We start from the raw sequence: 19,787 nt of genomic DNA, 5'->3' as shown, positions 1-19,787 counted from the left end.
AATTGCAGACCAATATACCTTATGAACATAGATGCAAAATTCTTTAGCAAACATTAGCAAACTAAACCCAGCAATACATAAAAAGGATATCACACCATGACAAATTGGATTTAGCACCAGAATACAAAGTTTTTTGTTTTTTTTTTTATTTTTTTTTTCAACGTTTTTTATTTATTTTTGGGACAGAGAGAGACAGAGCATGAACGGGGGAGGGGCAGAGAGAGAGGGAGACACAGAATCGGAAACAGGCTCCAGGCCCCGAGCCATCAGCCCAGAGCCTGACGCGGGGCTCGAACTCACGGACCGCGAGATCGTGACCTGGCTGAAGTCGGACGCTTAACCGACTGCGCCACCCAGGCGCCCCCAAAGTTTTTTTAACATTTGAAAAATACTCAGTATAACTCTCCACATCAACAACTTAAGGAAGAAAAGTATTATGGTTGTTTCAGTAGATGCAGAAAAAGGATTTCACACATTTATGATACAAAAATTTTTCAAGGTGTCCAACTCTTGATTTCGGCTCAGGTCATGATCTCACCATTCGTGAGTTCAAACCCCAGTCAGGCTCTGCACTGACAACACGGATCCTGCCTGGGATTCTCTGTCTCTCTCCCCCCTTCCCTGTTCTACCTTTCAAAAATAAATGAATAAACATTTTTTAATTTCATCAACATAATTACAGAAGAAAACATGTGCAACCTTATAAAAGACATCTACAAAAACCTTGCTATTAATATTATGCCTGATAGTGAAATAGTGAATGCTTTTCCCCTAAGACTGGGAACAAAATAAAGATGTCCACTCTAATCACAGGAGATCTAGCTTGTACACTAAACCAAAATAAAAATAGCATTAAAATATAAAAAGGAAAAATTGTACATGCAGATGACAGGATTACATGCATAAAAACTCCTAAGGTACTAGAGGCACCTGGGTGGCTCATTTGGTTGAGCATCTGACTCTTGGTTTCTAGTTCAGGTCAAGATCATGGTTTCAGCTCAGATCATGGTTTCAGATATCAGGTCATGATCTCCCATGATCGGCTCTGTGCTGACAGTGCAGAGCCTGCTTGGGATTCTCTCTCCTCTCTGTCTGCCCCTTCCCTGATTTTGTTCTCTCTCTCTCTCTCCCTCTCTCTCTCTCTCTCTCTCTCTCTCTCTCAAAAATAAATAAACTTTAAAAAATCCCAGAAGGCGATAGATAGATAGATAGATAGATAGATAGAGATAAGCTGACTATAATATGTATATGAAAATCTAAGGACATTAGAATAGTCAAAAAGATCATGAAAACAAAGAACAAAGTTGGAAAACTCATACTACTCAGTTTCAAAACTTTTCTTTCCACCAACAGTACAAGAGGTTTCTTATTCTCTATATCCTTGCCAACACATGTTTCCTATGTTTTTCATTTTAGCCATTCTGACAGGTCTGAAGTGATATCTCATCATAATTTTGATTTGCATTTCTCTGATGATGAGTGATATTGAGCATCTTTTCATGTGTCTGTTGGCCATCTGGATGTCTTCTTTGGAGAAATGTCGATTCATTCCTCCTGCCCACATTTTAATTGGAGTATTTGTTTTGGGGGTGTTGTGTTGTATTTCTTTATATATTTTGGATACTGCCCTTTATCAGATATGTCATTTGCAAATATCTTCTGCCATTCAGTAGGTTGACTTTTTGTTGTTTGCTTTCCTCTGCAGAAGCTTTTAATTTTGATTGAGTCCCAATAGTTTATTTTTTATTTTATTTCCCTTGCCTCAGGAGACATATCCAGAAAAATGTTCCTATGGTTGATGTCAGAGAAATTACTGCCTGTGCTATTTCAAGGATTTTTATGGTTTCAGGTCTCACATTTAGGAAATAGGAAATGGGGATAAGGAGTGCCCTTGTTGTGCTGAGCACTGGGTGATGTATGGAATTGTTGAATCACTATACTGTATACCCGAAATTAATATAGCACGGTATGTTAACTATGCTGGAATTAAAATGAAATAAAATAGTAATTAAAAAAGAATATATATATATATATATATATATATATATATACATATACAGAGAGAGAGAGAGCACCATATATATATGGCAACTTTTTTAAGTCACAGTAATCAAGACAGTGTGTTATTGGCAAAATGAAAGAGAATAGAACAGAATGGAAACCTGAAATAGACTCACACATGTAGAGTCCAGTGATCTTTACAAGTGCACCAAAACAAATGGTTCTGGAATAACTGGATATCCATATGGTAAAAAATGAAAATCTTATAAAATTTTACTTTATTAGTCAGGATTCCCCAGAGAAACAAAACTAATGGGATGATAGATAGATAGATAGATAGATACTGATTTAGAGCAATTGGCTCATTCAGTTATGGAAACTGGAAAGTCCACAATCTGCAGGGTTGGTCAGCAAGGCTGGAAACACAGGGAAAAGTCAGTGTTGCAGCTCCAATCCTAAGGCTATTTGCTGGCAGAGGTCAGTCTTTTCTATTCAGGCCTTCAACTGATTGGATGAGGCATGCCCACATTATGGAGAGCAATCTGCTTTACTCAAAGTCCATTAGTTTAAATGTTAATGTCATTGAAAAACACCCTCACAGAAATATCTAGAATAATTTTTGACCAAATATCTGGGCACTGTGGTGCAGCCAAGTTGACACATAAAATTAACTATCACAGTTACCTTTCCAGGATTATGAGAGGAATAACATAATACAACTGTTTTAACAAGATGACCTGACTGCTGATTGAAAATAGACTATAAGATGACAAGTGTGAATTCAGGCTACCAGTTAGGAGACTACCGCATTAACTCAGATAAGATATCTTGGAGATTCAAGCCAAGTTGTTAGCACTGGAGCAGTGAGAAGCCATCAGATTCCAGATATAGTTTAAAGGTAAAGCTAATAGAATTTCTCAACAGACTGGATGTGAGATGTAAAATAAAGAATCAAGAATAAATTAAAAGTTTGGGGTCCAAACTACTGGGAGGATGAAGTATCCCACAACTAATGGAAAAGACTGTGAGTAGTGCAAGTTTTGAGAAAACCTCGGGACTTTAAGATGTCAGATATATAAGTGGAAATGTTAAGGAAGTAGATGGATTCATAATTCTGGAGTTCATAAGGGAGGTTAGAGATATAAATTTGGGAGTTATCAGCATACATGTAGAATTTAAAGTCCAGAGAGTAGATGGAATGAGAAAGAACTGAGTATGGACAGAGAAAAAATACCAAAAACCCTAGGCATTCCAAAATTAAGAAGTCAAAACATAAGTATTGTTCAGATTCAGTAAATAATCTTTAAAGAAAATGAAATTTTTATTGGAAAGCCATCTTTTAATAAGATAGGTGGAGCTTCATTTTTCAATTACTTAATATATCTGTAGATAAATAATTTATGACTAAAATGAAACAGGAATGATCATAAATGCTATTACAATTTCTTTTAATATGTGTAGACACTGAGAAACAGTTCTTATGGTATGGGAATAGAAGTTTTATTACACTATAGCTATATATTTATTTATACTTATCCTCTATATCAAAAATCCTATATGACCTATTACCAAAAGTTATTTTTAATTAGATATTAGCTAATGTTTAACTTCCTTCTATTTTGTTGAAAGCAAAAAAGCGGAAATTTTATTTGCAGATGCAGCTGTTATCCAGAAGCAACCATTTACTCAATATTATATTAACATTTCACATTGTCCTATTGATTGGGGCCATAGAGATTTGTTTAACCCAAAAAAGCCTGAATCATAATATTATGCTGAATATGATATCTAGATTGGGACATGAGGAAAAAAAAAACCAAAACATCTGTGAAAAAGGAAGTTAGGAAAGCAACACCTGCCCCTCCAAGATAGGTGCTTTGTCAGGCAGATCAATTTCGAGAACAAATATTTGTCAAGGTCAAAGATCTGGTCATCTATTCCTTTAATTTTTTTTTCAGGCATTTTATCCCTGAGGAGGTCTTCACATACTATCCAGGGTCTCTGCATTCTAGTTCAAGACTAGGATAAAAGCTGAAAAGGCTTAGAATCCAGACCCAATTTGAAATAGTGATAACAAAATCTTCCATTTGCATAGGAAGTTTTAGTTCATAAAATGTGTTTATATTCATTATCTCAATACACTCTTTCAGGAATCAGGTGAGATAAGTAAGACAAAAGAACAGAACAAAAAACCTTAAAATGTGGCTTTAGATATTCTCCTTTAAAATGCTTTGGCAACAGTGCTTGAAAGATTTGTTTTTTTATTTCTTCTCTTCTACATTCAGATACTATTATCCAATGATCTTCACCTAAACAGACTTTGGAAGAAATATATATAGTGACATTTCAATACTTCCACACTGCATTTCCATTTAGGCCCAAGCTACATGCACATATGAAAATATTCATCCACAAGTAAAGCTAACATAATAGAAAAAAAATGTTTAATTTTTTTCAAAGTTAGTAACATCAGGTCCACTTAACTCAGAGCTTTCCTACTCTAAGCAGCTTTCCTCACTTCTTACTACAAGTATTAAAACTATGTCTGAAAGTAAAAAGTTATCCAACAAGTAGATTTGAGGATGAATATCAATCTACACAGTAAATCTGATTTTCCTCAATGAAGTTCCCTGCCTCTCATGCTTATTGATACCTGTATCATGATTTTCTTGGCTAAGCCTTAATTTTATGAAGTCATCTACAGTCCTTCCACAATTAGCTGTGATAAGAGTATGATGGATAACTACACTCACATTTTAAGTCTCTGAAGAAAAATGAAAAGATTCAGGAATGATTTACCTCAATCTACTCGGTGTTAAGAAACACTAGTTTGGGGCGCCTGGGTGGCTCAGTTGGTTAAGCAGCCGACTTCAGTCAGGTCATGATCTCGCGGTCCGTGAGTTCGAGCCCCGCGTCGGGCTCTGTGCTGACAGCTCAGAGCCTGGAGCCTGTTTCAGATTCTGTTTCTCCATCTCTCTCTGACCTTCCCCCGTTCATGCTCTGTCTCTCTCTGTCTCAAAAATGAATAAACATTAAAAAAAATTTTTTTTTAAAAAGAAACACTAGTTAGAAATGGTAAGTGGTGTGGGCATTGATAGCATTATATATAGGCACATGTTAAAATATAATGTATGAAATAAAATTGCACTAGACTAGCACTGATTTAATTTTATATTGTGTGAGACCATATGGCTGAGATCATCCTATGCAATTTAACTCTTCAGCACCATGGTCAGCATCTACTTTGCCTATAAGTTTCTGCATTGGCTAGCAATGAATATCACAGGTATCACTTGCTTTCAGAGGTTAAGGAATCCTTAGGTCAGTCAATCAACCATCCATTTAATCCCTGAATTTTCTCTATTGCCACTGAGACTCTGGCTTGGATGATTAGCATCATTCTATGTTATAGTAATATACACAGTTCACTTTGCTGATGCCATGAACATAAAAAAAAAAAAAAAACAAAAAACAAAAAACAAGACTAATGCAATTCTAAAGCTCAAAAAGAAATATTTATTCTAATTATATAACCTGGTTTTAGTGTCCAGGATATGCTGGTTCATTGATTTACTGATATTACTTCTTACTACAAGCCTCCATTGAGGCAAACTGCTCTAGGTTTCTAGGAACTGAAATAGCTGAGAAGAAGAAAAAAAAAAGTATGTGAAAGATAAAACCCTTTATCTCAGAGAATTCCAAATATGTGGTGCAGACAAGGATGCATCAAGCTATAACACTATAACACTGTAATAAATTCTATAATCTAGATAAAAGTGCTAGGGGAGAAGAAGGAGCAATTCATTTTATTTTGAGAATCAATAACTATTTTCCTAGGACAAGTGGCACTGAAAGATGAGTCAGAATTTTAAAGAGGATAAGCAAGGGAAGAGAAATCCAGGGAAAGCAAACTATATGAGCTAAGTTATAGAGTACCGAAGAAACACTCTTATATGACTTGAAAAGAGAATATGTGGTGGGTAGACTGAGGAGGTAATGAGAAGCCAGATTAGAAAGGTCTTCAAATGGCATGTAATGTATACAAGTCCAATTACTATGCTGGGATTTTGGTTTGCAGAGCTGGTGCAGAAATACGTGCGGTCATTAACCAGTATCCTAAAGAGTAAACACTGAAGAGATCAATAAATCAAAATGTCACATTCCTGCTGGACACATCAGAGAAATGCTGGTTAGCTCACTTAAAAGGAACTTTTTGATTATTTTTAGCCATAATTTCTCCAAACTGGATTTGGTCATTTGGGAGGTTTGGTCATGTGGGAAGAACTCACAGTGAACTGATCTGTGGCATTCCAAAACTGCTTAAAGGTAGCAGTAAAAAGCAATAGGAGGTAGTGGCTTACTTAGCATAATTTAACAAGAACTAGAAAGTCTCATGTCCACCAAAATAGATTTCCTCTACTGAGGTGCCTTGGTTCCTAAAATTATACAATTCATTCTTTTGTTATATTCCTCATTAACATCTTGATATTAACTACTGGAAGATACATATTCCTTTTTTTAAGTTTATTTTGAGAAAGACAGACAAAGAGTGTAGAGGCAGAGACAGAGGGAGAGAGAGAAGCCCAAGGAGTTGCACACTGTCAATGTAGAGTCTGACATGGGGCTTGATCCCACAAACAGTGAGATCATGACCTGAGCCAAAATCAAGAGTCGGGCACTCAACCGACTGAGCCACCCAGGTGGCCCCTGTAAGACACATATTCTTTTTTTTTTTTTTTCAATATATGAAGTTTATTGTCAAATTGGTTTCCATACAACACCCAGTGCTCATCCCAAAAGATGCCCTCCTCAATACCCATCACCCACCCTCCCCTCCCTCCCACTCCCCATCAACCCTGTTTGTTCTCAGTTTTTAAGAGTCTCTTATGCTTTGGCTCTCTTCCACTCTAATCTCTTTTTTTTTTCCTTCCCCTCTGGGTTTCTGTTAGTTTCTCAGGATCCACATAAGAGTGAAACCATATGGTATCTGTCTTTGTCTGTATGGCTTATTTCACTTAGCATAACACTCTCCAGTTCCATCCATGTTGCTACAAAGGGCCATATTTCATTCTTTCTCATTGCCACGTAGTACTCCATTGTGTATGTAAACCACAATTTCTTTATCCATTCATCAGTTGATGGACATTTAGGCTCTTTCCATAATTTGGCTATTGTTGAGAGTGCTGCTATAAACATTGGGGTACAAGTGCCCCTATGCATCAGTACTCCTGTATCCCTTGGGTAAATTCCTAGCAGTGCTATTGCTGGGTCATAGGGTAGGTCTATTTTTAATTTTTTGAGGAACCTCCACACTGTTTTCCAGAGTGGCTGCACCAATTTGTATTCCTACTAACAGTGCAAGAGGGTTCCTGTTTCTCCACATCCTCGCCAGCATCTATAGTCTCCTGATTTGTTCATTTTGGCCACTCTGACTGGCGTGAGGTGATATCTGAGTGTGGTTTTGATTTGTATTTCCCTGATGAGGAGCGACGTTGAGCATCTTTTCATGTGCCTGTTGGCCATCTGGATGTCTTCTTTAGAGAGGTGTTTATACATGTTTTCTGCCCATTTCTTCACTGGATTATTTGTTTTTCGGGTGTGGAGTTTGGTGAGCTCTTTATAGATTTTGGATACTAGCCCTTTGTCTGATATGTCATTTGCAAATATCTTTTCCCATTCCGTTGGTTGCCTTTTAGTTTTGTTGGTTGTTTCCTTTGCTGTGCAGAGCTTTTTATCTTCATAAGGTCCCAGTAGTTCATTTTTGCTTTTAATTCCCTTGCCTTTGAGGATGTGTCAAGTAAGAAATTGCTACGGCTGAGGTCAGAGAGGTCTTTTCCTGCTTTCTCCTCTAGGGTTTTGATGGTTTCCTGTCTCACATTCAGGTCCTTTAGCCATTTTGAGCTTATTTTTGTGAATGGTGTGAGAAAGTGGTCTAGTTTCAATCTTTTGCATGTTGCTGTCCAGTTCTCCCAGCACCATTTGTTAAAGAGACTATCTTTTTTCCATTGGATAGTCTTTCCTGCTTTAAGACACATATTCTTAACCATGAAAGAGACCTGCTGGACAAACATGAAGACATTGGATGGGTGCCAGCCCTAAAAATACACTTGGTATATACAATATATTAATCATCAAATTTCAATAAACAAACATTTACTGACTACCTACTGTATATCAGGAACACTAGAATAAACTAAATTAATAAAACATGGATCCTTTCTTTGAAGAGTTTGCACTTAATTGGGAAAAATAGATGGTAAAAAAATAATTCCAATATAATACGGAATGTGCTCTGATAAAAATAAAAACAGGGTTCTGTGGATACTTACTTTAACCCTGTCAGGAGGCTTGGGCAATGGTTCATAGAGGAGGCAATAATAAAGCTACTTCTTAAAGAGCAGTTCTTTAAAAGAATGAGAGTGGCAAGGAATATTCTAGGTAGAGAACACAGCATAAGCAAATGCACACCTGTAAAACAGCATCCTTTGTATAAAGAACAATATGCAGGGTGGGTTTTTTCTGTATTATCAAGTCCTAGATAGGTAGTTTGAATATGGGAGATCCTAAAACATGGAAAAATTCAGATTACTCTCTGTTTGCCAATAATATAAGTTTTATTATGGTGGTCCTTAGATTTTGACCTGCAAATTTGTTGGTCAACACTTCAACAGAATCAAACTCAACGTCATACTTATTTATTTATTTATTTAAATATGTATTAAGCTAGTTAGCATGGGAAAAATTTTTAAAAAACAACAATTGAAAAATTCAAATGACAATATCATTTTATATTTCAAGAGTCAATATCAAGATGTTATTACCTGCATAGGGAAATGTATGTCATTGTAGCTCAGCTTTACTAAAGATTGATCATTCTCCTATTAACTCAACAGTGCACTCCACAAGTAGTTCAACCATTATTAAAGAGATTTCTTGGAATAAATGATTTCTGCAAATGAGAAGGAGAAAAATCAAACAAAAAGGAGTTAAGTGCATTGATCCTAGTGAAGAGAGGAAAGAGTCGAATTCACTCTTTATTAACTTAATTGAGGATGTATTTGCTGAGGACTTCTGATGTGTTGGGTCCCATTTTCAGAGCTAGAAAAATAACAAAAATAAAATAGTCTGACGGCTCAAAAATATATAGTCTGGACAAAGAGACAGTCACAGGAACAATATGTGCTTGTGACAAGCTACAAAATCAGACAAAAAAATCAATTAATTTTACTTGAGAAATTGAAGGGTTAGGAAAGTTTTCATAATGATGACATTAAAGCTGAATCTAAAATGACTTCATCAGGTGAACAAATATAGGAGGAAGAAGAAAATTCATGGAAGTTCAAAGTGTATTTTTATTCGAGCACTTCCCCAGCTAATGTGGAATGGCTACAGGTATCCCACACAGGGTTATATATGATATGCTGAGTTTAGCTCTTCTGTAGGTAATGGAAATTTATCAGTAGCTCCTAAACAAGCATATCATAAAGTCTGTGTTTAGAAAGAAAGGTTTAGGGCACCTGGGTGGCTCAGTCGGTTAAGTGTCTGACTTCAGCTCAGGTCATGATCTCATAGTCCATGAGTTTAAGTCCTGCATCTGGCTATGTGCTGACAGCTCAGGGCCTGGAGCCTGTTTCAGGTTCTGTGTCTCCCTCTCTCTCTCTCTGACCATTCCCCACTCACGCTGTCTTTCTCTCTCTCAAAAATAAATACACATCAAAAAACTTAAAAAAAGAAAGAAAGAAAGATTTATCAGCAAATATTAGATCAGTTAGAGGTGAGGGAACCATCTAGAAGTCACTTCTAATTGCTGAAGTCAGTTCCATTTCGCCAATAGACATCGCTTCTTTTGTACTTGCTACTCTCTCTGTGCCTTGACATTGCTTCTATGGTGAGTTCAGCCTAGCACTTTCCCAGGGAGTGAAAACTCATTGCCCACTAGACTCTAAAACCAATGAGGGTGGGGACTGGGCCCATCTCATTCACCATCAAACCCCTATATAGCCTGGCACATACAAGGTTCTCAAGAAATCCTTGTTGAATGGATGAATGAATTTGGAAGTGTTTAAGAGAGAGAATCTTCATGATTCAGTGATCAGTTACATCTGTGGGATGTGAAAGTAGAAGGAATCAAAAGTGATTCCATTAACTGAGAAAAGTAATTCATACGAGAGAATTCTTAAAGAAGAGAATATATGTTTTTCTTGGGCATGGTGACAATGTGGAATAAAGCAGAAAGAAGGTAAGAACAAGAAGAAAGTTAGGGATAAGTCAAAAGAAGTGCTTGTAATAACAGGTGGCAGCACCCAGGAAATATTATTTCAAAAGATCCATGATTTAGGAACCATGATGGACTGAATGACTAACTTGAAATTCTAGAGAGTGGCCTGGGGAGGCAATTTTAACTTGAATTGAATTTTTTGCCTAATACTCACCAAAAGGAATTTGAGTTTCTTTGGGAAGAGTATAAGACACAAAGTCTAATCGACCTGGGAAGGACAGGGTGGCACTTACTAAAAAAGAGTCCTAAATTCCAAATGGAAAAAAAAACTGGCCTCTACAGCTATGATGTGTGATTTTAAATGGCCTCTCCATATTTCTGCTAGAATTCTGGGATTTTCATGCTGGAATGTGATGCTAGATTGATAATACAATGAACAAGATGATTCTCTCTGAAGTATTCTTAAAAATTTCCTTTTAGAGAGGAGAATTTTACACCATAGACGATTTCATCCTGTGTGTAGTAGCAATGGAAAGAACCAGCTGTGAACATGTGAAGGCTTTCTACTAGCTCTCCTATGTATCCAATATCCAGCTCTCCATACCCAACACTAAAAGCCAGAAAAGTTAATTCCAGAATCTCAGGTGACACAAATTTACTTCTTGTTCTGCTATATCAATTTGATAAATACACAGAATAAAATTCTTTATTTAAGATTTATATTCTGAACACTTAACGTGGTCCAGCCCTTTGGTAGATTTTGGGCAGAAATTTTGAGTAGTATTATCTTCCTTTTTAAATGTAAAGATATGGTCATAGTCACTTGACTTCTGTCCCCTTACGATTCATATGTTGAAGCACCAGATCTCTGTCTGTATTTGGAGATGGGGTCTCTAGGAAAGGGATTATGTTAAGTTAGATCATTGGAAAGAGCCCTGATCTTGGTGAGATTGGTGTCCTTAGAAGAACAGATGCCAGAGAACTGTCTTTCTCTCTCTTTACATATGAGAGCATCTTGGAAAGGCCATGAGAGGATTCAGTGAGAGGTGGATGTTTATAAGCCAAGAAGAGTGTCCTCACTAGGAACCCACCTTACCTGACCTTGATCTGGGAATTCTAGCCTCTAGAACTCTGAGAAAATTAATGTCTGCTGTTTAAGTCACCCAGCCTGTGGGATTTTGTTGTGGAAGTCCAAGCAGACTAATACAACTTGTAAGTAATATGCTCAAGTCCTCTGTCAAATTTCAAGCTTTTTTTTACAGTTCAGGGTTTTTTTTACAAGTATTTTAAAAGCTAGTAATCCAACTAGATAAGAAAAATGCACACGAAATAGAAGAAGACAACAAATAATAAAATGTTCAATTCAATACAGTCAAATGCAAGGAAGAGGGCATTATTGGAGATTTCATAGAAGATTGAAGGACTGGTACAACTTTGACTAGATAGTAGAAAGATGGTTGGGTGGAGATGGTGGAGAAAATATATAAGAAAGAGCAGAAACGAGCCTGGACGATTGGGCAGAAGGCTCTTATATTTCATGGGAGGACTGGGATCTGAAGTTGGGATGAATGAAGTACGTAAGGCTGGTTGTGGTTTGAGATGACGGCAGAGCCTAAGGCAGGTGCAGCAGGAGAAGCACATCACAAATGTACTCTACTCCACCCCTGAGGCAGCAGTGGAGATTGGGTTATGCCTGGCAGAATGGAGTACCTTTACCACAAAAGCCAGGGGTAGGCTGATGCCTAACCGTCCGTCATTCAAGGAACTTCCCTGGAACAGGAGTTTTACAAGAGGGTCCCTCACTGAAAAGAAGTGTCTAATAGCTGTAGCCATGGTCCACAGTCAGAAAGTTCTTTAGTAATAGGAAACGAAAAGAGCTAGAGAGAAGACTGGAGTCTACAACAGGAATGGGTGCCAAAGGGTATGAAAATGTACCCAGGATTTGTTTACATCAGGTATGGCGGGGCCGACAGATCCGAAGATGACTACCATTGAAAAGACGGTTTATGGGGCGCCTGGGTGGCTCAGTCGGTTGGGCGGCGGACTTCGGCTCAGGTCATGATCTCGCGGTCCGTGAGTTCGAGCCCCGCGTCGGGCTCTGTGCTGACCTGCTCAGAGCCTGGAGCCTGTTTCGGATTCTGTGTTTCCCTCTCTCTCTGACCCTCCCCCATTCATGCTCTGTCTCTCTCTGTCTCAAAAATAAATAAACGTTAAAAAAAAAATTAAAAGAAAAGACGGTTTATTATCTACAATTCTCAGAAGAAAGGGGCCCTTCATGGTTTGCAGAGCCACATGGGGAAGCACTTGGATCTGTCAGGAGGCAGAAGGAAAAAAGGGAAAATTAGGGGTTTGAGGGAAGGAATGAGTGAAGCCGGGTAAGTACATTGCATAAGTTTAGGATTGGATAGTCTGAATAATTTCAGTGGGTAGGGTGGTCCCTCGTTGTCTAGTACCTGGCCCTGGGGTGATTTAGGGCAAGGAGACTACTGGCCTGGTGTGTGAAAATTTGAAAATGGAGGGGATTGGAGGTATGAGCTATGATTGGTTGGTTTGCATATGAAAGGTGTGCTCATAGGCCAGGCGTTTGCTATCTTTAGGAACTAGATAACCTCTGGAGGGCAATCTCTCCTCAAGCCACCCAAGATGTCAAATATAGAAAATTTAAAAAAAAAAAAAAAGATTAATATAAAAAACACTATTTAAAATATGTAGAATGAAAGAGTGAACTGAAAGAATAATTAAGAGTCAGGAGGCAACATGAAACTGATATCTGGATCTTAAAACACTTGATTTAGCCACTTAGGTTCAGATTAGATAGACAGATAGACAGATAGCTTTTTCTCCCTGTTGTCTTAAAAGAGGCACAGCATTACCAAGCTGAGGTTGGGGAGAGCCCCTATGCAGTTATGTAAAATAGAAATAGATTCGAAAACTGCATTTTGGGAAATTTATGAAGTCATTCAGGCCCAAGTACGTTACCCTGCATATGATTGGGGTGAAACAATGCACCTCCAAATTTATAGTTACTATATTCAGCTATCAGCTTATATTACCTCTCAGTCTCTGGCCCAGTAACTTTAAGTTCTGAAGATCTATTTAAAACACATGATTTTAAACCACATTCCGTTAACAAGCTCTGTTTTGAATGAGTTTCTTTGTATAAGTAATGCTACTTTGTGCTTGATTTGTTCAAAAGCTCCTTAAAATCCCCTGAACCTCAAATGTACTCCCGTGTCTTACTGCCACTCTCATTTATGGAAACACATGTAAAGAAACACAGATATTTCATTTCTTTCTTTCTTTGCTTTTTGTGCCCACAGAGCAAGCTAATTGTGCTCCTTTAAAGCAAAGTGACAGTTTTTGATTCAGGTTGATTTAACTTAAAAAAAAAAAAATTACTTAGGACAATCAAACATGAGCATTAATGAGAAACACACGCGAGGCTCCAAATATTCTGAGAATGAATGCAAAGCAACATCCCAATGAACGTGGGGTCGGGGTTCCTGGACCGTTTCTGCACATGCGCAGTCGGAGAGCGTGAGAGATGGAGCGTAGGTGTGTGACCGTTCGTGACTGTGAGTGTATCTGCACGTGTTGTGAAAGCCCGGCTTCCGCTGCAGCTCCCGGCAGCCTAGCGACGCGATCTTTTACATGTAGCAGGACACCCTCCAGGATATTAACACTCTACCATTTCCAAGGGCCTCTGTTCACACCAGCTCCAGAGTAAACACCATGAAAGAAGGAGCCTCAAGCTGCTAAAAAGCACACAAAGCAACAAGGAGAAACAGGTCCAAATCTCATAAAAATGGAAAATGTTTCAAGAACAACTGCCGGTTTGTTCAGAGAGTGCCCACGGAGCAGGAGGGTAAATAAAACTCAGTACCTGTTAGATTTATAGGCAAATAACCATTATCTACTATGTGTAGATGAGTGAATGGTAATTTTATGCAAACCACAATAAGTAAATTCAAACAGTATGAACTAAGCCTGCACAGTAAGAGCAGGAAGTTCAAGGAAAGAAAAATAAGGAAACGGTGTTTTCTGTGTGGTGTATCACCAACCTGGGAAATCCATTACAGAGCCAAAAACTGGAACAGGATTTTATAAAAGCGCTAGCTTAAAATAGAGCTATAAATCCCTTAGGACTTGTGTGGTGATTTCATACCTGAAGCAAAACTCTGCTCCCCACGATCTAATTACTGATTGGCTTTACATAGAGGATTATGGAGAATTAGTAAATTGGAATGTTTATATGACAGAGTATACAGTGTAAATTCCTTGGGAGCCTTCATGGGGCATTCAATTTTTGAATGAATCTGTTTCAGTCAAGTATCATCAGTAGACAAGCACCCTAACCAATGGAGCTTAGAATTTTAGGGACCTGTGTCTGAGAGCTGCATAGCTTTCTACTCAAAATTGATCTTTCAGAAAATTTTTCAAAAGCAGAACATTCAACTTTGGCCAAGTTTAAAATCTCTTTAAATTCTGTGAAATTTTTAAAAATCTCTTTTTTTAAAAAAATGTTAATTAAAAAAATCTCTTTAAATTCTGTGAAATTCTGTAAATTTGAAAGTGAAGTCAAGGTTTTTCAGATTCAGATTTCATTGACTCCTAATCAAATGTAGTTTCCTAGGCCGTAGTAGAAGATAAGAAAGGAGGCTTTTAAAGGATTATATAAAATCTCTATAAATGGATTCATTAAAATAAGGGGACCAATTTACTTCTAACAAACCAATTTTAATGAGGCATGTGTCAAAGAATCTAACATTTGTAGATTCCATTTGAAAAGAATGTGAGCATAAAAACATAGTGGAAAGTGTTCTTTAGAGCAAGATGACTATAGGTTTTAGTAAAGTTAATTTTGTTTAAATTTGTTGAAAAGCTCTAGCGACTTCACATTATGGGGTAGATGCATAGCATATTAAATGAGCTTGCAGAGGCTTTGAAGTCAGAAATCACTGGTTTTAAATATAGGCTCTGGAGGGAATGAGGAGAATTGGAGAAAGGAAGGAAAGGAAGAAGGCTGGGAAGAAGAGGGGAAGAAGGAAGAAAGAGCATGCATTAGGCAGATTATCTGTACCTGGCATTATCAAGATGCTTTACGTATACGTCTATCTTCAGCCGCTAGTTGTGTGATCTTGGACAAATAACTTTATCTCCTTGGGCTTCAGATTCCCTAGAGCATACTCTAGAATGATGGTAGTGGCAGCATAATTTTTTGGGTGATCCTTCCAAATCACATTAGAAAGATAGCATCGAGGGGCGCCTGGGTGGCTCAGTTGGTTAAGCACCCGACTCTTTCAGCTCAGGTCAACATCTCACAGTTGTGAGATCGAGCCCCATGATGGGCATGAAACCTGCTAAGATTCTCTCCCCCTCTCTCTCTGCCCCTCCCTTGCTAGATTTGTATCCAGTAATATTGAACTTCAAGTACAAAAAGCACAGACAACTGTTATCAACAGGCAAATCCTCAAGGAATATTGTTGCCATGAGCCCTTCCTAAGAAATATACTCAAGCATGAGCTTCAAGCAACCAAAGTGACTACAAAGACATTGAAAAAACACTGGTAGCATTGAGCACTGGGGGTTACTGACAGCAAATAGAAGTGAACAGCAGGCACTGTGTTCCTTGAGTAAATAATACAACACCATTTATTATCTTGCCAAAGGAGTCCAGCATGAGTTTGATCAAGCCTCTGGATTTAGCTGCAAATTAGTACAAAATATATTTTTTCAGGAGAAAGATACTAGACTCCATCATAAGTATGTGCTCAGCAAATCCAGAACGTGGAAAATCTAGAGGTAAAAATCTGCTGTCTCCTCAATAGCTATAATGTAAGGAAAAGAAGGGGATAGAATAGAAATATGTAAATTTAAACAGAGACTTAAGAGACATATCAAGTTTTTAAAAATGGGCAAAATCTAACTATGGTATCTAGGGATGCACACGCAAGGATGTGGCTGCTGTCACAGTCAGGTTAATGAGTACTTTTGGAGGCAAGAAAGGGGCTGATGTTGGGAGGAGCTTCTGAGGTGGCTGGAAAAGTTCTGTATCTCCATCTGATTACAAGGGTGTTTGCCATACAATAATTCACTAAGGTCTGCACCTGACTCATACAGCTGTCTATATCTGTGTTACTTTATAATAAAAAAGGTAAAAATAAAAAAGGAAAATTTTACGAAACTCGTCTGAGCTCTGCTCACTTATACCAACTATCTCTACTTCCTCATCTGTAAAATATAATTTTCCCTCTTATAATTGTGTTTCTGTTAGGACCGATGTCCTCAATATTCATCCCCCTTCTCTCCATATGACCGCATAGTTGGTTTTTTTTTTTAATTTTTAATGTTTATTTCTGAGAGAGACAGAGTGAAAGCGAGCAGGGGAGGGTCAGAGAAAGAGGGAGACACAGAATCCGAAACAGGTTCCATGCTCCGAGCTGTCAGCACAGAGCCCGATGTGGGGCTCAAACTCACGAACCGTGAGATCATGACCTGAGCTGAAGTTGGATGCTCAACCGACTGAGCCACTCAGGTGCCCCTGCATAGTTTTTTAATGCAATAGAACAAATTTACCTTTGAGCCAGTAGAAACCAATAGAACTGAAACAAAATAAATGTTTACTAAGGTGGAAGTAAAAAAAGGACAATCATCCAATCTTCCTCTCCTTGACTACTCTCTCCACAAGAGACAGTATTATTTAATAGAAAAAAAATGCAAAAGCCCCAATTTCTATATAGTCTTCACCCTAATGGCCTACATGCAAAAAATTAAACACAAAACCTACTACTTTATGACAAAGTTTAAGAGTAAGTTTCAATTTATTTGATGATTTCTCTCCTTGTCTATAAGTAGTCATTCAAAACTCATTTGCTGAGAGCATTTCCTGTGGCCTGTTTTGTTTTTTTTTTGCTCTGAGTTAATGAACCAGCAAAACAAAAAAGTAGAATATGAGTTTCTTTAATTGATAGAGTTGAACTTCCAAAGTTTTTCAGATTTATTCAATTTTAATGATATTATAACTCAAATGTATAGGCAACAGAATAATCTTAGAATCAATCCTGGCCCCAAATCTGAAGGTCTATAAACAAAAGGTATTCTGGGAACCACGGAAATATTTTAATAAAGTAAAATAAAATCAATCTTACTAAAAATGTTTAAGTTGTTAATGTTTCCTTAGTTCACATGGAGGAATTTCCATCAGCTTGTCAACTTGGTCATGGTGATTAGCTGACAGAGTTCAGTGAGGATAAGAAAAAAGGGACTAGACGGGTCCCCTCAACCCTGACCACAAATCCAGCATTCTTTGGCTGCCTCCACCAGGGAAACAAACAAACAAGCAAACAAACACCTAAAACTCTATGCCCTTGGGAGGATGCTTATTATGGAGATTAGGCAAAACCAGATTAAACCAGTCTGCACCCAGGTGGACCCCTGTGCTGAACTTTCACTGACTTTCCCCCTCATTATAATAGGAAAAATCACACCCAGGGCAGAGGTTTAACGTGTTAATTACAGGTGCAATTAACATGAAGAAACATGACCTTTCCTTTAAATGCACAGGTGCTGGGGCCCCTGAGTGGCTCAGTCAGTCAGGCATCAGACTTCAGCTTAGGTCATGATCTCACAGTACATGGGTTGGAGCCCCACACCGGGCTCTGTACTGACAGCTCAGAGCCTGGAGCCTGCTTCAGATTCTGTGTCTCCCTCTCTCTCTGCTCCTCCCCCACTCACACTCTGTCTCTGTCTCTGTCTCTGTCTCTGTCTCTCTCAAAAATAAACATTAGGGGCGCCTGGGTGGCGCAGTCGGTTAAGCGTCCGACTTCAGCCAGGTCACGATCTCGCGGTCCGTGAGTTCGAGCCCCGCGTCAGGCTCTGGGCTGATGGCTCGGAGCCTGGAGCCTGTTTCCGATTCTGTGTCTCCCTCTCTCTCTGCCCCTCCCCCGTTCATGCTCTGTCTCTCTCTGTCCCAAAAATAAAAAATAAAAAAATATTTTAAAAAAAAAAAAAAAAAAAGAACTTATTTAAAAAATAAATAAATAAATAAATAAACATTAAAAAAAATACACAGGTGCTGATAAATCCCCATTTCTACTTGCTTAGGTATCACCCTTTTCCACCCAAGTTTCTTTTAAAAAACTCTACCTTTCCTGGGAGAGTCAGCCTGAGGATTCTTGCTTTGTTCTGCCTCCCCTGTGCTCAAAAGCCCCAATAAAGCCTTGCATGAAACGTCCATTTGGCCTCTTGTCAATTTCTGTTGCTTAGAAAGCACAAGGGCCTGGTTTAATATCAACGAAACGATTCAAAAAGAAATGCACATCACCATGCTCCAAGTAGAACAATTCAGGGAAGTGGACAAGCAGCGTTTTCCCTACTTTGTTTCGACTTTGTTTTGTTTTTGTGATGGCATACTAGCATCTTTTATTCAGAGCAATGTTGACATCCTCACCTGACTCATTTTGGAAAGAAAAAGCAGTTACCATCCCAATGAGGGGGAAACGCAGAAAGAAGACTGATTTGAGAGTAATATTTTACAACTTGTCAAGTTTGGAATAGGATCATCTTATTTCTCACCCCTCCCTCTTTGAAAAAAAAAAAACAAAAACAAAAGGGCAACCTGGACAAGGTACTGAAAGATGAGCTAACATGAAATGAGTTTTAAATCTGTTTTTGTCACAAATAATTAATTAATTAATTAATTAAAGCTGTTTTGTCACTAACACACACAGGAAAGAATCTGACCTCACTGCAACCATTTCTCAGGGTTGTTGATATATACCTACTCTGTCTCCTGCTACAGCAAAGTCTACATTGAAGAGAGACAGATTTGGTAGGAAATGTTCAAAATCAGATACAATTCTGTTTCCAATGTGGTTGTTTTTATGCCACATGTGCTGTCTACACATGAAAAAGAAAGAAAGGAAGGAAGGAAAGAAGGGAGGAAAAAATAGGAGGGGGGGAAGAGAAGGGAAAGGAAATGGAAGAAAAGAAAAATCAAAGTTAAAAGCTTTAAAGTCAAGTAACATGTGATTTAATGTCAGCCCCGTACTTATGGGACTATGTCACCCACTGAGACATAGTATATTTTGACCCTAGAAGCACAAATTCATTTCTCACCCAACTTCAAAGATATTATTGTTAACTCGTTGTTGCTAGGAACTGACTTGGAATGAACTGGCAGTTCTGGTTCTGTTCTTAATGACCCGGAGGGTATGTCACATTTATGTTACGGCAATACCTTTCTTAAAGAGGTGAGGAAGAGAGAGCACTCCTTGGGGACCAAATAGCTTTCAACTCATTTCAGCAGAGGTATGTGGTGGTAGTTGTCATACACTTTACAGCTCTATACATTTTCTGCTACTAAGACTTCGGAGGAAACATCTGGTTGCTAATATAGCCATTGCCTGAATTTACCCTGTTGGGACTTCTACTTGAGCTCGAACAGTGCCTGGAACACATAATATGCACTAAACAAATGTGTACGGAATGAGAGATTGGATGCACTTAATATCTACAACTCGCACGGAACTTGTTTCACTGTGAGAGATTATGAATTGAAGCAATAAGT

General features: G+C 38.2%; 1 protein-coding gene across 3 annotated transcripts in view; it reads left to right on the top strand.

Moving 5' to 3' along the window:
• The window catches only part of KIFAP3 (kinesin associated protein 3), a 353,458-nt gene that overhangs the window by 160,722 nt on the left and 172,949 nt on the right, over positions 1-19,787 (top strand). For 2 of the 3 annotated variants that reach the window (XM_049633900.1, XM_049633901.1), the window contains exon 1: positions 19,442-19,528. The exons of the other annotated variant lie outside the window; for it this stretch is intronic. The gene's annotated coding sequence lies outside the window, so the exon portion shown is untranslated. Of the gene's footprint in view, positions 1-19,441; positions 19,529-19,787 lie in introns of those variants that run through there. 3 annotated transcript variants of the gene reach the window in all.

The sequence above is a fragment of the Panthera uncia genome, chromosome F1 (genome assembly GCF_023721935.1).
Source record: "Panthera uncia isolate 11264 chromosome F1, Puncia_PCG_1.0, whole genome shotgun sequence".
NCBI lineage: Eukaryota > Metazoa > Chordata > Mammalia > Carnivora > Felidae > Panthera > Panthera uncia.
Note: the sequence above shows the minus strand (reverse complement) of the source record. Positions and strands in the feature narration are given on the sequence as shown.